A 23,081-nucleotide genomic window follows, 5' to 3' on the forward strand; every position below is an offset into this window, starting at 1 on the left:
TTTTCACTTGGCTGTCGGCAGTTGACAGTCTGCGCATCCACGTTATGTGTTGTTTCCCTCTTGCTTTTAAGTGTTGTCAAAAGCGCAATCATGTCATCATCTCCATCAGCCTGACTAGTCCACGATTTTTCAGCATGCTTCTTTTTTATTCTGAATCCACGGAGGTCCGTATCCAAATTTCGTCACAGCACTGAATACATCAGGGTTTTCAGAGCTGAAAGTTTTGTCTTTCATCTCTCATCTCGTCTCTTCGTTCCTTCATCTAACGATTACCTTTTTCAAACCAGGCAGTGACAAACGTTGTCAACGTTTCGGATTTCAACAAAATCAATCACTTCTAGCTTCCCCTGGGAACTAGACTGTCATAAACGCAGCCTTTCCGTAGCGACATCACCGAGACAAGTATTTTATCATTCTGATAAATTTTGCTCCCCTTCCGCCAAGACCATGAGCATCTGCTTAAATACGCCCTCTACTGCGTTTATTTCGCTAGCACTGTAGCATGTGCAGAAATAAAAGTCTGACTTTTTCCCTGTTCAGCCAAGAACTCCCCAAGTTTCTCCCAATAGTTTTCTGAGCCAGAGCAGGGATAAAAGAGAAAGAAAGCTGGCACATCTACATAATGACACGTTGTGGTGCTCCTTCATACAGGCGCCATTTCGCTGAGGAAGTATGACTGCTCTTCTCAGCTGTCGTCTGCAGACGCCGACGCCGGACAACTGGGACGGCTGCGACGACATTAAATAACATAACCCTGCCATTACCGACTTGGCTGATATTGCGAAACACCTCATTCTTCAGATAACAGACTCCGAGAGGGTGACTCCAAGATAAGCCCTTTACTTTAACCCCTCACTCAAGATTCGCGGCTTTGGTCTCGGGGTAAAATAGCTGGATCAGGCGACTAGGTCATCGAGCTTAGGTGAGGTTAGACGTATAATCAGGTTGCTTTCTTTTAGACGCCGCCCGCGAACTTCTGATTACCAGTTGTCTGCTAAGCAGGCAAAAGCATACGTCGACAGATTGATATATTCAATAAGTTTCCGAAAACTGGACTGAGAGAGTCACCACCACGACAATAATGACGATGTGCCAGTAGAAAGAAAAATAAATCTCTATGAAACAGACAGAACTTGGGCTATACAATGGCATAAGGCGATAAATAGCACCTGTACAGGTTATGAGTCGTATAACGAAGCGATATTTTTATGTTATTTCACTTCATCTTATTGCTTGGCGTGCCGACTTGCCGATGAAATTGATAACGGCGGCTTGATGTGTAACGTCCTTTAACGTCCACAGCCAATAAGCCAAATTTCCATTATTTTTACATGTGGAATACTACCGAGATTCAGCGCCTAACCTTTACAAAAAATTTTTAGACAGTATATAGGCTGTTTATACCGTCTATAGACTCTATATAGATAAATCCTGGAGACCATTCTGTAGGTAATACAGGTGCTATAGACAGCCTATAGACAATCAATAGATTTATGGCCATACACTTTTAGTAGACTTTTGTCATTGACAGTCTATAGGCTATGAATAGACAAAAAGAAATATCTCTGGGAAGGCAATAGAGTCTATAAGAAGTCTGTAGACGGACTATAGAGCCTTTTTATAAGAGATACTGCGTGACACTGTGACGCCGTAAGATAGTTGGCGTTTAAAGACTGGCAGCTTTTTTTTGTTTAGAAGTCACGGTACGATGAGGTCACTCTTGGCGTGTATTGCTTGTATACAAGCTCAGGCCAAATATCAGCAAGAATCGCCCCGTCTTTCATAAGCAGCATGCGTTTGAAGCGAGCATGTCGGCACCTTCCATAGCAATGGAGAGGGAAGTTAGTTGCATTCAGTGCTAAAGCATTTTTATTAGAAGAAGTGAACGGTGCGTTGTAGATCAAAAAAAATGGCAGTGGCTTAGCTCGGCTATGCCATGATATTGAAGCGGGTAAACGACGACGACAAAGAGCGATGGCACGAGTGGGAAGAGTAGAAGACGACAACGAAGTTCGGACTGTGTTCTCGGTGCCGCTCGCAGCTGTTCTTTTCTATTTGTAAATATTTGTAAATATATTCTTTCCCGCAACAATATACATAGCGAAAGCGAGCGCAACGACGAGGCGCACGGTGTGACGTCATACCAAACTGCGGCGGCGGCTCCGCGGCGGGGCGCGCGGTGTGACGTCATGCCAGATGGCGCGGCGATCGCGCGGCGTCCGCCAGCTGCGGCGGTTGCTAGGCAACGGCACAAGGTCGGTCTCTGTGCCTCCTCGCAACACCGCCACAGCGAAATCGCAATTTCGCGTCCAATGTAGCTTTCGCTACAAACCAAGTTCGGTACCTTTACCTAACTCAAGATGACACCCACTCTGTACGCCCATTTGAGGTCACATGTGTTTAGAGGTCGTGGAAAAATATTCCCGTTGCCTCATTATACATGGCGCAATAAAAGTGTACAAGCCTGTTGATATTGTTGGAGTGTCGAGCGTGAATAACAAAATCCTGCAGGAAGAGTTGCACAAGGAAAAGTTGTGCGTGCGATGGGTGCCGGGATGGCTAAGAGTCGCGTAAGCATGTTTCCATATGCTTTCTGGCAACGCTCAGACGCAATTCGCAAGATTTTCGGTGTCTTTTCGAGACTGTAGACAAAAGATGAGTTCACCATTGCAGAACGACGTCGAAGTGGTACAGGCAAAGCAGGGGACAAGTCCTGGTGATTGCGCTCCAAAGAAAACAAAGTCCATTTTGTCGACTGGGAAGACAGATGCCACTGTTTTCTTGGTGCAGTCAAGACTGGTTTCAGGAGCGTGAAACAATGATAAAAGCTTATTATGCGATATTAACGAACTGTTAGAAAAAAAGAGCTGAAAAAAAACACCTTTGACTGGTGCACATGAAAGCGATTGTTCCGAACCATCCCATCAATCAGCCGTCGCACTGTATAAATTGTACACATTAGGCTTAAAATTAGTTCTTCAACACCTGTTTCCGAATCTGACCCCTTTCGACTTCTTGTTCGAGACTTAGAACACTGCCTCGGTGAGAAGAAATTCTCGTTTAATAAACGTGCGTATTTAGCTGTTTTAGACAATACGCGCCTCTCTAACCGATGAAAAGTTGAATCTTCAGTGGGCCAGACATCAATGAAGGCTATCTTCAGGAATGGCACGTCTTTCTTTTCCTGCACAAAATATTCAACTTGCCGTTTTAGCGGTTTTATCAAGCCACCTTCATCAATTTTGTTGAACCCTCACATGCAGAAACTGCCAGCAATAGCGCCACCTTTAAGATGGAAGTTAAATGCGGAAAGCAGAAATACCCGCCGCAGTGGCTCATCTCCCACTTTCGCGGACAAAAATTATGAAAATTGAAAAACTGTAAGATACTGTGATGGAAATATTGAAAGTAATGGTCTATTCTTTTGATATATAGCAAAATCTTTCTTTTAAAGTGCTTCCATCCATCGCTTGGAACAGTCAAGCCTGTCGTTGAAAACCAACGGAGAACGCTTTTAACGATAGCAAAAACGCTAATAAAACAACAAAACTGCCGTCGGGTGATCTGCGGATATATTGATTGTTATATTGAAATACTACATTTTATGAAAAAATTGCGTTCACAAACAGTTTCCTGCTCAAAATAATTTTGTCCAGAATTGTTGGGTATGTACTGAACACGAGTTCATGGCTATGATACAGCAACAGCGGCCGCATTTCGAAGGCTTAAACACAATAAAAATTAGAGATCACTGCGGCGACCCGCTTTGGGAGAATGCGAACGCACTGACGCCTCCTCGGCACTCGCCGCATCTCTTTGCCTGTCTTGATCATTTGATTTTTGTTTGTTCATTAATTTAACTGTCGAATTGGCGTAATGATCATATACTTTACTTAAAGATCGATTTATGTACTCTTATTATACCTTCTTTTATCTTAATTAACCATTTCGGTTTTTCAAATCTGGCGTGGTGGTTGCTTTTCCCGTCTACTTACTATGTACCCACCAAGCCTATTCAACCGTCCAGTGGTTTTCGCTGAGAATTAATTAACTAATTATTCTATGTCAATAAAGCTTTTTGTTCGTTTAATTACCACTCATCACAGACATTTCAATTCATTTCAAACTTTTTTTCACTCCTTTGTTTATTTTCCCACTATTTTGCCGTTAGCGATTGTTTTCCCGTCCACTCACTATTCGACGTCCGCGCTATTTCGACGTTTTTTCGACATTTTTGGCTCTAATTAATAAACTAATCATCCTACAATCAGACTACAATCACTCGTTTCATGCTACCTCTTCTGAGACCGTCACAACTGCTGCGAACACGTTTTGCGGACACGTTTTGGTGGCACGACCTCGCCGACATAGCCTAGAAATACTTTCGCATTAAAAACCTCTGTGCTGAGAATTTGGTGAAAGTAGAAGGAGCTTAGAAGGAGTAATTGCGGAACCCTCCACTACGATATTCCAAACAGCCCGCAATAACGCTTTAGCACGTAAAAATTCATTGCCTCTTTAATTAGAACTAAAAAAATAATAAGAAAACGAACGCCCGCGTATGTACTTTCGCAAAGTGAGAGATTTCAGAAAGTACACAAATTAGCCGAAGTTCTTCCTCCATCCGACTCGCTTATCGTTAGAAGTGTTGGTGGCGGGAATTAAAACGCCCCCAAATGCTACGCAGCAAGCTGCCATAAATCAAGGTACTTATACTTAGGATATTAAACATCACTCGCGCATTTCCTCGGGGGCAAATGTGCACTTGAGAAATTCACCCTCACTTTCAGAGTCCCACGCAACGCGAAAAGAGAGGCACTTGTTTATCACGAGCAAAGGCAACATGTTGACATCGCGATGCGGTTGACGCCGCTGCCATAAGTGCACCGCTATGGATGGAGGGGGGGGGGGGGGGGGGGGGTGCTTTTAGTGCAATCCGCACTGGAAGTAGTTGCTAGAGGCTCTGTGTATACTTAGAGGCGACAGCAAGCGTCAAAGTTGGCTCGTTTTCACAAGTCCGCGACATGCCTTCTGCGAAGTGTGAGAAATGGGATTCGAGCGCATCGTCTGGAACGAGATTATCCACAGCTTATGTAAGTTATGTAACGCGGACTCGACATCACGTAGTCCCTTACGCGACGTGGCTGATGCGATAAATCTTGTTTGAAGTAGCGAAAACCGCTGTACGAAAATTTGATTTCGCGCTGAATCGTGACAGGCACCTCCGAGGAAATTTCATTTTCTCCTCTAACACCTCTTCTTATTAGTTTCTTTCCTTGCCGCCCCGCCTATATCATCGGTCGGCGCTGACAAAAGCGTCTCGCTGGAAATATAAGTCATACCGCAGCTGTGCTAACGCATCTGTGACTCCGCCTCTAATGACATCGACGAGCGGTTGGCGGCTAGCTTTGGAGTATAATGGTCGGTCGGACACTTGGGTGCAATCTGTTTCTGCCATACTTGCTGAGCGCAGATTCGATAGTTCACTATCATCGGTTAAGGGAACTGCATTTATTTTCTTTTAATGTCTACCTAACTTTGTCAGTGCCCAACTCTAACGTACTCTTTCTTCTGCTTTAGCTTGTATGTATTCTGAAAGTGGCGCAATTTCTCTAAACGCTAGCGATTTGTATTTCGCCTGATGCTTAAGCAATGAATAAAAAATGTTGGTGATTGCGGAGGCAGTTGGGCTGCCCACTCAAAAGTGTCGCTCTTCCGTACTGCTGTTTGGTGGCCTGCTTTACGGAAAACAACTGCATTTTGCATGCAGAGTGCAACAGATTCTTACCATTGCCGATTGATTTAGCGCCTTGTTTCATTGAATAGTTGATTGCATTAACATACTAGCCCAGTAACACAACAAAGTTTCATCTCTTTTCAACGCTTGAGAAGAAGCGGTTTAGGCAAGCCGTATACATGATAACCAAATCCCCGATAGTAAAGCACAAAGCAAAGCTCTTAACGCGTAAAAGCTATAAGTTTTTATCCGTCGATGAGCCCTCAAAAGGCAAAAGTTGGAGCAAAATATTCGAAAGAAGTGAGACAGTTACCAGACACACATGCCCTCTCATTTGCCCTGCGTGACCTAGGTCAGCAATAACCGCTTAGGTGGACTGCATATCGTCGACCCTTTAAACCTAGTTTCACGTATTCGCGGCACATAAAATGCACGCCATGGGCTCATTTATATAAAGAATTTCGGCGCCAGTTTTTTTGTCAGCATTCCCCAGCAGGCGGTGTTTTGACCAGTGCCTAACTCGACTGTGAGGAAACTGTGTGAAGCGGAAAAAAAACAAAACAAAACAAATGCCCACATGTATGGCTACTAGTCAGTAACGAATGACTCGTTTTTTTTTTTTATTATTGCTAGTTAAATTTTTGGTGGCGGAAAAACGAAGCCGACATCTGGCATAAAAAAAATTGTTTTCACTAGCTGTACCCCTGTCGGTTACCCTTTGTGTCACCAGACGTTCGAATGGATTGTTTGGCGGGTCGTACGCGCACGGCTTCCCGGAAACCTACGAACTTAGGAAAACATGCTGACTCGGTGTGATGGTGAATGTTTGCATTTCTCCTGGCATTCATTGCGTATTTATTGTCAAAGTCCCTGGGACCACAGAACGTGAGCTCATCCGAAGAAAAAGCAGCGAAAATGGCCTAAGTGTCATCGGAAATTAGGATCCTTGCCACGCCTACGCTATTCAAAGGGCGCCGTCGCTGAATACGGGCAGTTATGGCGGAAATGAGGACAAAGAGAACGATGACAGAATGACACTGACGTTCAGAATCACTGAGTCGTTTGTTGCTGACTTGTGTTGAGGAAGGCCATGAAGTCACTCTTCAAGTTTCAAGGAGGGGCGGGGGTCAAACTTCAGCGCCTAACTGCAGACTCACTGTTCACGCCTCTTGTTAGAGACCAGAGGACAACAGGGACATACTACGACCTTAACTGGTCCTTCATTCCTACCTTCATTATCTTTCGCACGCCATTACCCTCCTTCCAACCTGCAAGGGTTGCCGACCAATCACTGCCTGAGTGCCGCCGCGGTGGCTCAGTGGTTATGGTGCTCGGCTGCTGAGCCGAAAGACGCGGGTTCGATCCCGGCCGCGGCGGTTGAATTTCTTTGGAGGAGAAATTCTAGAGGCCCGTGTACTGTGCGATGTCAGTGCACGTTAAAGAACCCCAGGTGGTCGAAATTTCCGGAGCCCTTCACTACGGCGTCTCTCATAGCCTTAGTTGCTTTGGGACGTTAAACCTTATAAACCAAATCAAACCAATCACTGTCTGATTAAGCTCCTCGCCTTTCCTTTCTTCTATCTCTCTCTCTTTCTCTTTCGTTCGGTTTTCCACAACTTCGGCGCTAAACTGCCAAATCCACTACAATACGACGAATACGTAGATACAATTAATGCTGAGCAGCCGTCCTTAACATTCCAGCAAAGACTGAGATCACATACACACCTCGCTTTCTGAGGAATCAAATGGACCGTGAACGGTGGCGGTGGTTCGTAGTAGCTTTGTGCGGAGCTCGGTCCTGATAACCCTACCGGCATCCTCGTCACGCGAGAGACAGCTTTGTTGGCTCGCACAAGCGTGAAGGTTCGCGAATCCATCAAAACGACGACACACTGTGGAGACCCTAACCGGCCCCAGTTCTGCCTGTTGCCTCCCGCTATCGGTGGGAACCACGGCTGCAGGGGAAGAAAGGAGGTATTTCAACATGCTAGAGTAAAGTGTTTTCTTTTTTACTTAAGGGCATGCCCGGAGCTGTCCCGCAAGTGGTGATGGATGCCTCCTGTCTCTCTACAGTGCAGCCTTTACTCAGCACAAACTTCGACAGCCACGACAGCGATCGAAAATTCGTGCACTAACTTCGAGTCTTGAGCCCAAGGAGGCGCTGGTGCCTTACCGGCACTACGGCAGAAAACAGCCACAAAAACTAGGTTTATAAAAAAATAGAAAGTTCTTGCTCTGCTTGAACTTCGCCATACGAAGCAACAAGTTCTTTTTTTTTTTTTTGTCGGCGCTGTCAAAACGTTATTACGTTGCCTTGCTATTGACAAGCCTCGGTGCAACGGAAGAAACTGCAAATAAATGACTATGCACCAAAAGAAGCGTAGCTGCCTTTGAACCATGCGGCAGTGTAATTTCCATCCTATATCACAAAGTGATGGCTATATATAACAAGCAGTTTCAGTGCTCCGGTAGCTTCCCCTATAACGAGGATTGCCGTATCCATTGCTGTGTCATGTTAGTTAGAAATTGTGTTACCGTACGGTTAAAAAGGCATTACGCTTTTTCCGGTACATAACCTGCCTCGTTGGAGGCCACTTTGTTACAGCGAGGAATAATGGTAACAAAGCATCGTTACAATAAGGAATTCACTTGAGTGCATACGGGGTGTTTCATTTGCGATGTTCGGCAACTTTCTTTAAATGGGCTTTTTGAGTTAGAAGGGGGCTTTTTTTTTCTGGATAGCGTGGTCTGCGGTGAAGTACATTAGGATACAGCTAATACGCTCTAACTAGTAGTCTGGTTAACTAATACTGAACAATTAACTTTTTAATTCTATCGATTTGTCTCCTTATTTAATCAGAAGTCTGTGACCTGCGTAAGTAAAATATCCATATTGGTTTTTAAAATTTCGAGAACGATGTTACCTTCGGCGCTGTGGCACAAAAATCTTGCCGACATAGCCGCAAAATACATGTGCTTTCGTGACGCTTGGAGGCAAAGCAATTCTTCAGAGCACGTAACACGTCGAAATAGCCAAATTTTGTTGGGCTGCAGTGCTACGGATGACTGCATTTTCGAAATTCTAAATACTGATGTGGATAGTACTTAAGATGTGCTACACGCTTTTCAATAAATAAGTAGACTATCAGTCATAGTTTAAAAATTAACTAATTAGTAATAGTTAACTAGCCTTCTAGTTAGCACATCTTAGCTCCATTCTGATGCACCACATCGCTGACAACGCTGTGCCGAAAAAAAGTGGTCTTCTAACTCAAAGAAGACAATTTATAAAAACTGCAGAATATTTTGGGTGAAACACGCGCTATTCACATGACAGCTAAGGAGTGCTTCAATGCTTACGACAAACAGCAGTTGGCCCGTATCGATAAATTACTCAGTTATGATTACAAAGAGACTATTTTCGCAGAAAACGGAGTTAAATATAAAATACAGCTGTCGCCACCATCTGCCGTTTTCGCAATCTAACTGAGGCTCGTCGAGAGTTTCTATTTTTACTTTTTGAGGGAGAGGAGGAAGGGAACGGATCTCTAAGGCTACGCTGCACCGCCATTCCTTCTCTGACATTGATAACCGAATCTTTCTGGGTCTTGACGTCACCGATTTGGGCTGGATGGCGGAAAAAAATAAACAAAAATTGAGTCAATTTTTTTCTCAGCAATAAATGCGTCTTTTGTTGCCAGGCAAATGTCAACATAGCCAGACAGGGCTATAGAATTCATATTTATTGAAAACAAAAATCGGATCGGGTTCTCCTCAGTTACCATTTAAAACTCTTCTCGACCCATTACAGCTCGAAACTGCATCGATCTTTCTCTCTCAGTTTCCTTGGGCTCGTATTTTCGTATCGCTTCCGGTTGATTGAAGACGGCGATTATTGATTATTAAGCGAGGTAGTCTCCCTAGCCCGAGTTTTATGCTTTCTTTTTTTCTATTTTTTTTAATAGAGGTGAAAAGAGTAAGATGTGAAGAAAAAAGGGGTGACAGCTATGAATCTCCGAAGAGGCGACTTGGGCTGGAATTGCGAAATGGATAAGTCGTGATTGAAACGTGCCGTAACTGTGCGTACATTAATGCTGCACTCGACACGCGAAACGTGATGGCGTACCTGATTTTTGACGTTTATGCTTTGGGGGCTCCCATAGCAGCCATATTTCATGACCGATGCCTCTGCCGTGAGAGCCCAGAGCAAGCGCGCGAATTTCTCCTGCGGAACATAGTCCCTGCGGAATCATGGTTCACTACGACCGGTTACTTCTCGAGCTTGTTGCCATGGGGACAGCCGGGCCCCGCCTCACGTGTATGGCTCCTACCTTTCAATAGACTGGTAAAGGGGATGGAGACAGGGGATATACAGAGTATGCGCATCGGTGTCTGCTGCTACCGTTCAGCTAAAGTTTCATGTTATCTTAACGACTTGTTAGACTCGTTCTTTTCAGTTAGTTTAGTTATTTCCTTTTTTTATTCGACGCTGCTGCTCGATATGTCTTTCATGGCACGCTATTATTTATTTAAAATAAAGCGAACTGTCGTTTGCGCCCCTCTTTCTTTCTTTCCTTCTTTCTTCATTTCTTCCTTACTTTCTTCTTTCTTTCTTTCTGTCCTTCTTTCGTTTCTTCTTTCTCTCTTTCTTCCTTTCTTTCTTTCTTTCTTCTCTTTCCATCTTTCCTTCCTTCTTTCTTTTTCTTTCTCTCTTTCTTCATTTCTTTCTTTCTTTCCATCTTTCTCTCTTACTTTCCTCCTTTCTTCCTTCCTGCCTTTTGTCAATTCTTCCTTTCTTTCTTCCTTTCTATCTTTCTTTATTTCTCTCCTTCTTTCTCTCTTTCTTTCTTTATTAATTTCTCTCTTTATTTCTTTCTTTCTTCTTTCCTTCTTTATATATTTCTTTAGTCTTTCTTTATTGCCTTGTTTAGTTGTTTCTTTATGTCACTGAACAGGCTACGCTTATCGTGGAAAAAAAACATACTTCGCTCGAGCGCGAACGAGCAGCTGCCTGATAAATTAACGCTTTCGTTTAAGTGCTTCGGCTGTGCTTCTAGGCTTAAGGGGAGAACTCCTTTCGTTCCAAAGGCAGCCTCAGGACGTAAGCGAATTGAGTCCTTTATCATGCAGCAGCCGCTTCGGAAATAATGCTCAATCACGCTGCATTTGCGTAGCCATTCATTCAGAGTTACACCTCAGGGGAGGGTCAGCAGCGGCGGTAGGCTGTGGGGACATTTGGTGCACTGCTTGTTCTATAATGAAGTTTTATTGGCCGCCGCGCGTAGCGTGTCGGCGCCCAGGGAAATAAGGGAAGGAAAGCAGCAACTCGATGCAGGTCGAATTCATGCTGCCTTATATAGATGCTGGAGCTCCGCTCCAAGTGTTTTGTGTCGCTCGCTGAGCTGCCATTCACGCGCTAAGGAGTTGCGAGATGCTTAATGGCTTCTCCAATACAGGAGTAGGCAGCGAGTTGAGCAAGCACTGTCAAACTGTTTACACACGGAGCTCCTGCCACTAGCATTAGCATACCCCCTCTCCTTCCCTCTTTTTCTCCCTTCTTTTTGTCTCTCTTTCTCATGTTTCGCTACATGCGGCGGATATATATATATATATATATATATATATATATATATATATATATTGTAAAGAGGAAGACGCTTAGCAGACGGAGCAACAGAACCGATGCGCGGCGCGAGGCGAGAAGAAGACGATCGGCAGCTGAAGCAGCAGAACCGACGCGCGGCAAAAGCATCAACTGTTCCGGGACCGGACCTGCCCTTGCCCGCTCTTACCGGCCTTAACAACCAGTCATCTCTTGCCAATAAAGGCCGCTACAATATATATATATATATATATATATATATATATATCGCTATATATATATATATCGCTATATATATATATATATATATATATATATATATATATATATATATATATATATATATATATATATATATATATATATATATATATATAGCGATACATGAGCAAAGGAGGAAGAAAGAGAAGGAAAGAGAAGAGGTCGAGGTAAGGCGCAGACAGTGCTGCTTGATGGGTGTGAGATGCATATCCTTTTTTTTTTCGTTTTTGTAGGTGTGTGTATTTTATTCGCTCCCCTATTAGGTAACCGTCTTATACGTCCTTGGTGGAAATACATGGAGGTTTCTCTTTCTAGGAAAATAAATGTCAACCGTCGAGACACTGCATGAATTATTTCGCACGTAGTGGAAATATTAGAAGCGAATGGAGCCGATAAAGCATAATACACGCGCGAACGACATGTATTCGAGTGAACCAGAGGATTTCACTTGCGTCCCGACTGCTCATTCTAGGCATTTTGCAGAAAGAGAATCATCGAGTGTAAGTGACAGCAGCAGAGTCACGAAGGAATCGTTAGATTTGTTCACATTGCACAATTTCCAAAAATTACCTCCAGAAAAAACTTCAGTCTTTCAGTGTTACTGCTACACTTACTAAAAGCCGACGTAGTGTCTACCCGATAAGCTATGACTTACCTGAAATTTCTTAGTTCCTTCTTTGAATGCTTCTTTTATAGCTCAGCTCTCTTTTCGCCATTCCCTTAGTATCTCTCCTTCCTTTTCCACCAGTTCAGGGTAGCAAACCCATACCTTCTCCTCGCTAACCCCGCCATCTTTATCTTCTCTGCCTCCTTAATGTCGGCAATAAAAAGAAAGCGGTGTATAATAGAGTTTTGGAATGACTAATTTCTTACTATTTTTTTGCCCCGAGGTCCGTCGGTAGCTGCAGCAGGTGACGTCAGAACTGGTGGCATGAAAGTCCACTAGCTTGCATAATGCTTGACACATGGCAAGTAACCGACAAAAAGCCAACCGGAGGAAGAGGCTTTAAAGTGCAGCCCATTCTGTCAAATCCGAAAATTAAAACCGGAAGTAATGCAGCGTGCATTACAGCTGCTCTGTGCGAATGAGGAAATTCAAGAGCCCTCCCCCCACTTTCCACAGTCCACGGCCGCGATGCATAATTATTCCGTCCTTCAGTTACATGCATCTCACAAACAAGTATCATTCATGGAGTCAGAGATGCAGATGTACTCGAACGTAAGGACTGTTCATTTATTCATCTTGTTCAAAGGACAAACTTATGCTGATTCCAAAACACTGCCGTTACAAATATTACACCAGCGTTTTGACAAGCTACACTCTAGCGACAGGAACTCTCTCAAAAAGAGTAAACCGAGAGCTTTACTCTCTTTTTCAGCTGTTTACTCCACCTATATTGCTTCTTGCTACATTGCCTCCTTCAGTAGAGAGTAGAGCTGTCTGCGCACTCACTCACAGCGCTCCTGGTGGCCTCCGCGAGAAGTGGAAGGCTTCAGTTCTCTCAAGCTACGCAATGCCTCCGCCGCTGGTGCGCCAAAAAATTTTCTGGCACTAACGACGCGACACGTGAGGCTACGCCGGCGACGCCGACAACGCCGGCTTTTTCACCTCACGAACTCCTTAACGCTCTCGTGTCAAAAACGCTTCTCAGAAACGACGAATACTTCGGCTCAAGCACAGCACTTTGGTCAAAACCTTTTAAATCTTCAGGGTTCAAGCGTCGCTCTAAATACTTCATACTGCAGTGCTATTTCGATGTGAGAGCTATACACTGGCTTTTTGATACAATAACTTAAGCAACAGGACGCGAGTGATCTCCGTTCACGAAGGGTGAGCCTTCAACGTACCGTCCGGCGTGAAACTGAGACTGAAGGTTTTCTGCGATGTGCACGTAATGTTTGGATTGTTTCATCGCATATTGAGCTATGCGAATTCTAATGCAGTAGCGGAATGTGAATTACTGGCTAATTGGACCGCTATAGCTCAGAAAATGTACGAAGGAAGAAAGGCAGCAGCGAGACTCCAAGATAAGCATGCACACGTATTAAAAGAGCGGTGGCGTTTCAAGAGGTCGCGTACCCGTCTTCCGACTGCGGCCTGTTTTTTTTTTCTGAAATTTCGTACATAGAAGCAGTTCGTCCACTCCTACAGAGGTTGTGTGCTGCACTATCATTGCCAGGAATTCGAGACAGCAGCCTGCTAGTGCCTCTCAGCTTATCGCACTATCTGCTATGCAGCCATTCGGTCATTCTCTTTCTCTCTTAGGTCACAGATAACGTCAACGTGCTATTTAATGTTCAAAGCCATGCTCCACGTAGTGGCAGTCAGCGGAATTGAACCTGCTTGTACCCAATTCCTGGTAATGAGCTTAGCAGAAGTGCGGTGATTCTGGCAAAAGGAGTGAAATAACAGACAAGCGTCTACTCTGTCGAAAGGAGTTTTCAGCACTCCTTTCCAAGAGTGTAACTCGTGTTCTTACACTCTAAACACGAATGCGGATCTATGGAATTAAACTGGGAGTAAACTGTCCTCTAGAGCACTAGAGGATAGCGCTAGAGGACAGCTGTTTAGAGCGTATAGGTGAAAGAAACGCAAAAGGACACGTGGGACAGCGAAGACAGACGAGTATGTGTTGTGGACTCATCTTCCCTCGGTGTCATACGAATGTTTACTCTTCATTTACACCTATAGCAGCATCCGGTGCTTGTTTGCTCTTTTTCTGTCCTTGGTCCTAGTGCGCCCCTGCGTGAGCACACTAACTCGTATCGCTTGATCACCCTAACTCATGCCGCTCGTGTGGTTCCGCTCGCTTCGGCCGTAACAGCAGGAGCCGTGCGGTTTGTATTCAAGCGGATATAAAGACGGATGCACGCTTCGTCGCCTGTCAGTGTGCATAGAAGCGGCAAGGCGACAACGACACCCGGCGGCCCTATCAGTTTAGCAGCGACTTGCCGCCCGCGGGTACGCGGTGTTGGTGACATCTACGTTCTTTCAGATCAACGTTGCCGGCGCCAGCCAGAGTTCCGCCTTCGAAAGACTCACCGAAGCGCGAAAGCCACCCGATAAGCTCTGACACTAGAAAGCCTGCATATTCGCGCTAGATCGCGGCCGTATCCAACCAGCGGTGCGATTCGCGAAACTCTTCTCGTGAAAGTGATCACTTGCCGGAGTGTTTTTCGTTGTGTATGCCGATAGTCAAGTCTGCGTGGATATGTCCTCCGGTCAATCATGTTGCTACCTTATGAAAGAGCGTCACTTGGTGACACTCGCCCTCGCCATCATGATCGTCATCCCGTCGCTATCGACTCAGCCCTTGCCTTAAACGGGCCCTGAAAGCGGCTCTGATAAGTTTGCGGTGTGCCTGGGGTGTTAAAACATCCCGCTTCACGAATAGTGCCCAGCGAGAATTGTTTAATGCGTTTTATAGAGGCTGAGTTATCTGTAGTCAAAATTTGAATTTCTCTGTCTTCGCGCATTTCCCTCTCCTCTCGTCACTTTTTGCACGCTGGAAGGTCGGCGCTCCTCCCCCGGCCCGACCTCCCTGACCCGCCGGAGCTATTGGAAAGGGGTCCGTGAGGTAGCAGTACACTCTAAACACGAATACGTCTATATGGGAGTAAAAAGGGAGTAAACTCTCTTTCAGCACCCTTTTACAAAAGGCTGTGCGCTAGAGGACAACTATACTCCCTTTTTACTCCTTTCTGTTAAGAGTGTATGCAACATTGGATCTGTTCGTAGTTAGGCTTAAGACACGGCTCACAACCAGACCGGGCACCAAAAACGAGAGCGCACTAATCACCGAAGTTAACAAAAAAAGGCTTTCGATGAGCATGCGCGTGGAGTTTTCTCGTTAACTTAATTGTTAGTGCACTGGATTTCGTCCCGAGTTCTCGTTTTTTTAATGCCCCTTCCAGTCAGGCGCCGTATTCGAAAGTTCACCCAGACTTTCAGAAATTGGAACGCCGGCCTGCGTTCATTGCTAGGCTGAGCTTGCTTTGGCTTAGCGAGGGAGCCAAGGATATAAAAGAAGTTCTGTCCTGCACCCTCAGGGAAAAAAAAGCAAAAAAAAAACAAGCGCTACCCTTAGAAACAAGCCAAGATCACGTACGCGCCCTCGGTGTCAGCGGCAGCTCCCGTCTTATTTTTAAAGAATACAACTTAAGCATTGTGGATGTGTCTCCCATCATGCTGCGCAGAAATATATAGTGAACGTTAACGACCGTTCGGCGGATAGCAGATACCATGACCCAGCAATTATTGAAGTCTCTGTTAAGTCGGAGGAACCAGCAATCTTTTTTCACGACCTAAGCAGGGAGAGTACGGCGTGGCTAAGAATAACCAATCTGTCATTTCGCTGGCGCAACCATTCCGTGACAACGATCACCGCATCTATAGTGGGCCAGTGTACATCAGTCAGAGCGAAAGAAAGGAACCTGACGATGCCGTTGTTGCTCGAATCATTGCCAATGCAAGCACCTAGAGTTATCAACAGGAGGATCCAAACGCACCTCATGAACGATTAGTAAATAAATCAATAAGATTGAAATCACACGAATTTGCATTGAATTGAAAGTTAGAGTGGTGAAAAGGGCGTCTCCGTGTGAACATAAAACCTATACGGGTCCGGAAAGGTGACTAACTATTCTCTGACTTTGTCAGTGACCGTACTTCATTGTTTTTGCTAAGCTTGCTTTGTTACGTCATCAATTAACCATTAATTTGTCTAATATCGACATGTTTTTTATGTCTTGTACAGTTTATTCGTTGAAATAAAGGAATTAATCAATTAATTAATAGCTTTTATGGGGGTTTAATGTCTCAAGGCGACTCAGGCTATGAGGGACGCCGTAGTGAAGGGCTCCGAAAATTTCGACCACCTGGGGTTCTTTAATGTGCATTGACATCGCACAAATGAATGAATGAATGAATGAATGAATGAATGAATGAATGAATGAACGAACGAACGAACGAACGAACGAACGAACGAACGAACGAACGAACGAACGAACGAACGAACGAACGAACGAACGAACGAACGAACGAATGAATGAATGAATGAATGAATGAATGAATGAATGAATGAATGAATGAATGAATGAATGAATGAATGAAAAAACAAACGTGCGTGCGGACCAACAAACTTTTATACAATGTAGCGCGTAGCGTAGCTTATAAGTTTTAGTCGCTGAGAGCGGTGCTGTGGCTACAGCAGCACGTATAAAAGTTGTGTGAGGTAGCCGCGTAATCGCGTCACAACATGAGTAAGTTCGTTCACAGTTGGACACGGGGATGCGAACAAGTACCACACCGCAGCCGCTTTTCCCCTTCAAAGGACACCCTCCCAGCCAACGGCGTCGGAAGATTTTCATGACCCTGCTGGTGAGACAAAGCAGGGAGTGGTAGATGTAAGGGGATAATCTCTTCCCTATATATATTCGTGGATAGACCCCTCTGTCCATTGTGGCGCCGCCCCCTGCATTGTCGCGCTAGCAGTGTCATGAGAACTGGCCGTCGCCATTGGATGGAAGTGGGAAAGCCGCTGCGGTCTTAAGTTTTAACCGACTACAGATGTTTCGCAAAAGTGTACTAGAACAATCGCTATACACTCTAACTATACCTCTTGTCCCCTTGTCTTACAATGGCGCAATGTACAACTACGCAATGTACAACTCCGTGTGACGTCAGCGAGCCTGGTAGGCGTAGCTCGAGCGCTAGGGACGATTAACTGCACTGCCACCAGGGACGATAAAAAGGCCGCAGAGAGCGTGAGGCGTGACGCATTTGCATCTAGACGGGAACTCCCTTGGTAGGCGTAGCCATATATAATGGTCAAGGCTTTACCGGAGCGTAATCGCTATTGTTTCGAAGCAGCCCCAATTAGCGCCGAGAAAGCGACGCTTCTAACGCGCTCATGGTCGCGGGCTTCCTCGTGATGATAATGATAAGAGCTATCCTTTGTTGCAAGGACTCTCCCTTTTATTACGGGCTCGGCAACAGCCAAGCTTGTTCCTTCACGCGAAGGGAAATTTCAGCCATATCAGCCTGCGTAAAAGTCTTCGGAAATGTTCACAAAACTTTAGTGACGTAACAAACACACGTAATTGGTTCAGCGCTCGCCAATAACAATAGCCATCGAGACTATATGATCCAACCTAAACAGGGGACGAGGATAGTGGCAGCAAATAGTGGCTTGCAAAAACTTTAACACGGTATCTTTATTCCAGTGGCTTGCAATTTTTGGACGGGACGATGTGCTCTAACTCAAGAAAAGAGGGTAAGAGGGGAGTGGTTCTGACCACCGAAGATAACGCAGAAAGGACAGTTGGAAACACCGGACCCTTTGAAATAGCATACCCTAAATATTAGGCAATGCATAATTTTTCAGTGGGCATAAAGCAAATGCAGAAAAAAAAATTGAACATCCGCATCATCAGAAAGCGCAAAAGTAAATGAAAATGACTAACTAAACCACAGCGACGAAACACCATAGTGAAACTTCCAGGTTCAGCTTCTGTGCTCAATACTCAGCATGGACTCAATTAATGACACGAATGAGAAAACCTTTATTTGAGCGATGCGGTGGCTGTTAGTAAACTGAATGAGTCAATCATTATGCTTAGTCTGTATGCGGGCCACTTTCCTTTGAAATTTTCTTAATCAACCATTTATTTCCTTCATTCCAATCGCTCAGCAACGCCCGAGTTGCCGGGGTGCTGCAGTCAGTCTGGTTTGGTTTGGTTCATGGGGCGTTTAGCGTCCCAAAGCGACTCACGCTAAGAGGGACGCAGTAGTGAAGGGCTCTGGATAATTTCGACCACCTGAGGTTCTTTAACGTGCACTGAGATCGCACAGTACACGGGCCTCTGGAATTTCGCCTCCATCGAAATTTGGCCGCCGCGACCGAGATCGAACCCGCGTCTTTCGGGACAGCAGCCGAGTGTCATAGCCACTGAGCCACCGCGGCGGCTATAGGTGCTGAAGTCGGGTGATGTCCCTTTCCAATGCTTTACGTACGTGCGGGCCGTGGCGTGCTTAGCATAGCGCAAACGTGTCGACACAACATATATTATTACAAGTCGTTCCGCATCAGTTAACGCTTCATTTGACTTTCTGCGATGTCTTCCTTTTTTCTTCGTCGGGGAGGTGGTTTTGTATACACTACACCACAGGGACCTACGCATTCTTTGATGCGAAGTAATTTTCTGAGCCGCATACGCACGTACTCACTCACACATGCACGTACGCACATACACGTGTTCACATTATGGTTGCCGACTCATCACAAACCTGAAACACGAAGTATGCGTTTTGTATGCTAATCGTTTCTTCTGTGAAGTGAAGCCACTGATTGTATTACGAAAAAAAAAATTACTTTTCATGGAGTCATTGTTGTCCAACCCGACTAACGTACGAAGAAAGTCGGTTTCTTTTTATTTATTTTTTTCAAGCGCAAACATACAGTACAAAAGGCACAGAAACGACGTAGACGAGACATCCCCCGCTGTCTTCTTAACCTTCTTTCCCTGTCGTGTCTCTCCTGACTTAACGGGCAAACCCTCGCCCCAATGTATTATAAGGCGTCAACCACAGCGTCCTCGTCCGCAGCGCCATCTATTTTTGTCCGCGTTCCGGGTCGTTCAATTAGATGCGACAAGGCCGAGTTCCCTTTCTTTCTCCACTCCGATCCACCTTGCCTGCGCTGCGTCAGCATCGGTCGCGGGATGACCACGCCTTCTTTTCATCCATCGCGTAATGAATTCCGCGTTCCCCCCCGAAAACCTTTTCCCGTGAAGTCTCATGCATACGAAGCTCCATCGCGTGTGTCAATTAGCGCCGTCCGTATAGGGCATAGACCGCGCAGCTCTTTTCGTGCTGCGACGTAGAAGGAACCGCGAATTTTAGGTCAACAACTTGTTGCAATGAGAGCCACAGTAGCCCTCTTTCCAAACAGACCTCTCGTTCATTACCACTTGCTACCGCCGCGCTGTCCCAACAAGGTTTCATAATTAAAACATTAGCGCTTCGGATAGCCTTGCTCTATTCGTTTTATATTTCTTTCTTTCTCCTTCCCTGTATGTTCTGAGTCACCGAAAAAAAATGCTTGCTGTAGGCATCGCAATTAAGACGCCTACGATAAACCCTCGTGGTGAAACCTCCAAACAGCCCCTCGCATCGACGAAACTGAGCAGTTCGTGTAGGCGTAGCTTACGCAGCCTTGTTTACAGGGCCCGACGAAACACGAAACGAATGGGCGACAAGTTGGAATCTACAGTTCCTCTCCAGTGCTCTCTTGTGGAACGCGTTGTGGAGCGCGAATATTATTCATATATACGACGTAACCAGCCAAGTGAGGGCATATGAATAGAGTCCGGTCCACCAAACTGCGCGCGTTACAAAGCTCATCACTGCCTATCTGGTAATGATCATGCCAAGTGTCGCGAATTCCCGCCATACCCTTCGCGCGTCGTGTGTTCATTTCTAAATGAACACAATGAGTGCAAAGTTTGATGTAGACATGCTCTCAGTAGCCAGCGGTTTCCAGTCAAAACGTCTGACATCACTGAGCGAGATGTGTAAAGAAAAATAGTGCTCGAATGCGCGACTTACAGCCAGTGTCCGAAAATTCCTGGTTCCTCGTTTTCTTACAATTTTTTCGGAATAAATAAGAAAGCATATGTCCTATAAAAACTTGCCTAGTGTGCCTTGCCCTTCGAGTTGTTTCGAGACCTTCTATTTGGTCTTTCACATAACTCGAACCAAGCTGAAGAATATAGAACAAATGCTAATGGCTGATAATTTGCGACACGTCGATTTATCACATTCTAGCGGACTAACAAAATTTTGACGTTAGCATTTAAATGTGGGTACATTAACTTGCGTAATGCAAAGGTATAAACGAACTGCGAAATGTGCAATCTAAATGTCTTTGTTTAAATTTATGATCACGTCGAAGCAGAATCGAAGAGAAAAGTTTTTACCATGCATGCAGTCGAGGATTGTTTACCGACGTATAAGTGAGAATAAAACATTTTGTTGTGTTTGTTCATTTTTCAAAGCCCTTTTTCTGCAGACTGATGGCCCGCTTGGTATCTTCTCGAGTTCAATGTACAAATGAGCGTTTTCCTTCAGTTAACATCGCTCTTACCTATGAAGTGTTAATTTTTTAAATTCGCCGGAGATTCGTGACTTTAGAATTTTGTTTCGTTCTGTGCGTTCTCATTGAAAGATGCAAATCCAAGTGCGAGGGGAAGCATAAAAGTGCCTAGAGGTCATTACGCTCAGCCTCTTAACTATTAATTACCCCCTCCCTCGCTGCCTCTTTCTATCCTCCAAAAGCACCAGCAAATTGCCACGTTATGGAAAACAGTGCCTGTCTGCACAACTCCAAATAGCTTTGAAGGATGGTTGCTAGAGTGCCGAGTTCAGAAACTCAGAGCCATGTACACTGATGTCCTCTTTATTGTTTCTGACTTTTGAACACTCTTCCGCAGCAACTACTAAATATTTCTTCAACAATCTGCCTATGTAGCGTTGCTCTTTTTTTGCCTTCTTTCTTTTTGTTTTCGAGGAAGATTGCTTGCTCTGATTACACCGCGTATTAGATAAACATAAGAAAGCGAGAAGTCAGCGAGAAGTCAGCGATGAAATTTGGCAGTTACAGAAAACTGAAGCTTTGAAAACAGCCACTAATAACTAGTCCTTTACGCGACGAGAACTGTGTACGCAGCGGGCGTAAACAAAGCCGTATGTTTCATTAGCGTGACGCAAAAAAAAAAAAGAGAGAGAGAGAGAAAAGCTTTCAAAGCAACTTGTTGTCGCGGGAAATGTAGCGTTCGAAGTAATTTTTTCCACTGATAAGCGGAAAACATAGTCACCCCATTTCCTGATTATTCGATGCGTATAAATGGCTAAACGGCGGCAATAGCGCTCTGACTATACGGCTCACAAAGAAAGAGTCCACGACGAAAGAGCAAGTGCTAAAACAACCCAGAAAAAAAAAAAAAAACACCAGAGCGGCACTTAAGCATGAGAAATGGTGGCACTCCGAAAGCTAGATAATTTGTGCGATCAAAGTTCACGGCACTAAATTTTGCTGAGCTGCTCCTTTTTGTATTGTTTCTGAGGTAGCCTGACATTTCAGTGCTTGTTGCTTCGTTCTTCCTTAAATGCAGTCTTCCTCGTACACGATGTTACCATGTAATTAATGTACTTAACAACGCTTTTTCTGCACATTTCATCAGCTTCTAGGAAAGCTCTTAGAGAGCTCTTAACTTATAAGCGGTAATAATCGTTTAAAGAGCGAGACTTTCCGAGGCAACACAAGCCTGCCGTTCTCAAATGGTTTTAATTCACGGACGAGTTCTCGTCGACGTCTCCAAAATATCGGCCCCTAAAATCGACGCCTTCAATCTGCCGGTGGGTGTAAACAAGCTTCCCTCAAGCGCGCGAATTGGACGGACTCCAAGGACAGAAAGAAAGGCTCTGATTACCTAAGAGGCTCGTAGAATCAGCGAGTTAAACAGTTAACTTGTAAACCTAAACCACTTCGACAACGAGCGAAAAACTGTCCGCGACTTTTCGTCATGCTGTTCTCAGAACAATTCTTTACTTTTCATTGCTTGTTTTTCTTCAAGTAGAATTTGAAGCCGCACTTAGCGAGCTACCAATCCTTTCCTTACACCTATAATTTTATTTATTATTTTATCGCAGGCCGGCTGCCTTTTTTGCGTTCGCGATTTCCTCCTCCGAGCCTTGGTCTCTTTTCGCCTTACTAGCCACTAATTGCGACTCGATGTCGTATAAGCCCGTATAATTACGACGTCGCTCCCAAGGTCTCCCAAGCTGTCTTCGCTGGCAGAGTGGCCAATACGTTTTGATGACACGAAATTAGCTCGAGAGTGCCATTAATCGCCGGTACGTCTAGAGCGCGCCTTGCACACATGAAGACTCGGGTTTTGCAGCAGTGATTGCGTAATGAACGCATCATATCAAGCGCTTTTCTTACTCGGAAATACAGTTCTACTCAGAGAATTACGTCATTTAAAAAAGTAAGCAAACACTTTATGTTTTATCGCGCCCTTGGACGCGTCTGAACTAATGCATGTCGATGAGCCACGCTGTATACCTATATATTAACCCGACGCCTGCACACAACTCGCTCTGTAGCAGTTGTTTCCTTTTAATTAATGGCGCATGGCTTTGCCAAGTAGACAGCTAGTGGGTGCCTTCGGTGTCGTTTCGTCTACTAACGTGATTGGCCACTGCCCAGTGAATAAAGCGAAGCCGTCGACCAATCGCGAATCGATGCTACGTACGATGACTCACGAACAGCACTGCTTATTCACTTACTTCGCTGCCTCTTTCCCGTATAGCATGCCGCATAACTAACTGATGACGCAGCCATCACATAAACATTTATATTGAGCCCGCTACGACGCTGGCGGGACCCTTGTCGCGCAAACACTGTTTGCTCTGTGGCC

General features: G+C 45.0%; 1 protein-coding gene across 1 annotated transcript in view; it reads right to left on the reverse strand.

The window, feature by feature from the left end:
- Positions 1 to 23,081, reverse strand: part of AdoR (Adenosine receptor) — a 124,043-nt gene that overhangs the window by 100,059 nt on the left and 903 nt on the right. The window lies entirely within an intron of this gene.

The sequence above is a fragment of the Amblyomma mixtum genome, chromosome 2 (genome assembly GCF_055824585.1).
Source record: "Amblyomma mixtum isolate Tamu chromosome 2, ASM5582458v1, whole genome shotgun sequence".
Taxonomy (NCBI): domain Eukaryota; kingdom Metazoa; phylum Arthropoda; class Arachnida; order Ixodida; family Ixodidae; genus Amblyomma; species Amblyomma mixtum.